General features: G+C 34.1%; 1 long non-coding RNA gene across 2 annotated transcripts; it reads left to right on the forward strand.

Moving 5' to 3' along the window:
- The first annotated feature begins 386 nt into the window (after window positions 1–386).
- On the forward strand, window positions 387–2,388 carry LOC120088764. Of its 2 annotated transcripts, none has more exons than XR_005485030.1 (3): window positions 387–449; window positions 700–2,004; window positions 2,096–2,388. It is a non-coding gene; the product is annotated as an uncharacterized LOC120088764 (long non-coding RNA). The 2 variants fall into 2 exon arrangements; XR_005485031.1 differs by having other exon boundaries at window positions 408–465.
- Window positions 2,389–2,789: the final 401 nt, after the last annotated feature.

Here is a 2,789-nt window from a genome sequence, read left to right on the forward strand (position 1 = left end):
ATCCATTGAAGTATTGGTCAAGTAATTGAGTTGTTTTCAATTTTTGATGTTCAATTCAAAGATTTCAAGGACTGTTTTGATAGGTATTGAGGCCTTGAAACTCTTTTGGAATTGTTACATAGTTGCTGGAATTTGCATTTTGTAACCATTATTATTGAACTTTTTGTAGGTTGGATTATTTTGTTGTAGTTTTGAAGTGACATTCGAATTGTTTATTTAATGCATTTGTATGATATGTGTATTAATTATTGGATTTGTATTGTAGTGTCCCTTACAAGTGGGAACTGTCGAATGTGGGTATTACGTTATGAGATATATGCGAGAAATCGTGACTAAAGAGAAGAATATTATAACAGATGTGGTATGTCTTTAAACTACTTATATANCTCGTTGCCCTTCGCTGCTGTCGCCGATTGTCAAACCCGCCGCCGTCGAGAACTCCATGACCGGTAAGGGATCTAGTAGGTAAAGAGATTCATGATTTTTTTTTTTTTTTTTGGTTTTCTTTGGTTAATTTTGGTTACCCACTTGATTTTGGTTTGGATTTTAATTTAATTATTATGGTTGGATGCTATTGTAGAAAATAACAAGGAACTTAAGTGGCTTTATTGGGTTTTTTTGTGAAATTAAAGGCTCAATGACATTCTAGTAATTATGAGAAAATGACTTTTTTGTAATTAAACCCATCTTCTTCATTAGGGCTGGAGACTCCTAGAGAAAAAAAAAGGGGCAGCCAGTTTTTTTTAGAGGCATACACAAAGAGTAGCAGCTGCAATTTGGAAGAAAGGAGAAGCACGCGAGTGGGTTTGGTTGTCCGGCAAGTTTGTAGATCAGTGGGTGGCAGATATTCCGTTCTCATCTGGCGAGTTCGACAGCGAGTCGACGTCAGTGCTGTCTAGTGCGGGTAATAGTCATTCGCAGGTGAGTGTTCGACGGCGTGCGGTCAGCGCAGGTGTCCGGTCCGGTCTGGGCAGCACCTTGATTTTGGTGGGTTTCGTTCGGTGTAGGTTCGTCGGTCGTCAGTGACAAAGAAAGATGCACGGGTCTGCGCATGATTACGCCGATCAGAGTCATTGGTTGTAATGCACTTTATTTGGGTTTTTTTTTAGTGGGTTGTTCTCGGTATCAGAGGCGACGTCGTGTGCAGATCTCTCGGTACCAGTTCAAAACTCTCACAACTAGATTTGGAGGTTTGAAGGTTTTAAGATATTGTCCAACGAGTTGAAGGTTGTTAATTTGGTGTGTCATAAGTCATTTTTCAGTAGATTTGAAGTTGTTTCGAAGGATTTTAGTGAGTGCAAAGGTTTTGAAACCCTTTTTGGTTGATTGTTATTGCTAGAAATTGGTTACGTGAGCTTTAATTGTGACTTATGCATAGGTTGGAGTCCATTGATGAAGTAATAAAGTGGATTTGGATTTTAGCAAGCGGATTTGGATTTTAGCCTAATTTTTGGGTAAGTCGTGTTGGTAAGTTTGGAATGATTGGTCGGTTGGATTTGGGCTTAAAAGTTAAAAGTGATTTTTGATTTGTGTTCTATGATTTTTGAAGTATTGGAAAGAGTTGAGTTGTTGTCCAATAGGTTTTATATCGATCTTTGCAAGGTTTTGGTGAAATTTGAGGTTAGTATTAATACTTCTTTGTTATCCATTGAAGTATTGGTCAAGTAATTGAGTTGTTTTCAATTTTTGATGTTCAATTCAAAGATTTCAAGGACTGTTTTGATAGGTATTGAGGCCTTGAAACTCTTTTGGAATTGTTACATAGTTGCTGGAATTTGCATTTTGTAACCATTATTATTGAACTTTTTGTAGGTTGGATTATTTTGTTGTAGTTTTGAAGTGACATTCGAATTGTTTATTTAATGCATTTGTATGATATGTGTATTAATTATTGGATTTGTATTGTAGTGTCCCTTACAAGTGGGAACTGTCGAATGTGGGTATTACGTTATGAGATATATGCGAGAAATCGTGACTAAAGAGAAGAATATTATAACAGATGTGGTATGTCTTTAAACTACTTATATATATTGTAATATTATAGATAGTATAAATAGTAAATAAATATGTATATCTCACTTTCTATGTTTTATAGATTTATACGAGGAGTTCGTACTCGCAACTTGAATTCGATGAAGTACGCGTGGAATGAGCTGAATATTTAGGTTGCTGTATTTGATAGACTTCCTATAAATTGTGTATGGCTACATGGGAATGCCTAAAACTTTTTTTGTTTAAATGTTTTGTTTAGCCATTATAGGTTATATACTTCAAAGAAATGTGTGGTGGAGGATGGAATTGTAGTCTTGTGATTTTTGGAATACATACCACATATAGATTGGTCTTACAATTTTGAAATTATCATATATTGGGATGGGTTAATAGAGTATATACTGTTGTACGATTCATCTTGTAAATTTTGGAATCATTCATATAGACATGAGTAACAAAAGAATGGAATTGTTTATTGTAGTATTCTCAATTGATGAAATATATATCCAACTGTTTAGTTGGTGAAATTGTCTTATTGGAACAAATGTAATGTAGGAAATAAGAAATGAAAAATAAATTTGAATATTTAATTTGGGAAAAAAAAAAGCATAGATGACATTGGAAATGTGTCAAGCATTAGATTACTTGACCATTATTTCGTGTCAAGATAAAAATATATTTGGCAAATAAAAAATATCAAGAGTAATTAGAATAATAAGTGTCAAGAATTAATACACTTGATATGTCATTAGTGTCAAGTGTATTATATTTCTTGACACGAAAACTGTGTCAAGTAT

This window comes from Benincasa hispida, chromosome 10 (assembly GCF_009727055.1).
Source record: "Benincasa hispida cultivar B227 chromosome 10, ASM972705v1, whole genome shotgun sequence".
NCBI classification, from domain to species: Eukaryota; Viridiplantae; Streptophyta; class Magnoliopsida; order Cucurbitales; family Cucurbitaceae; genus Benincasa; species Benincasa hispida.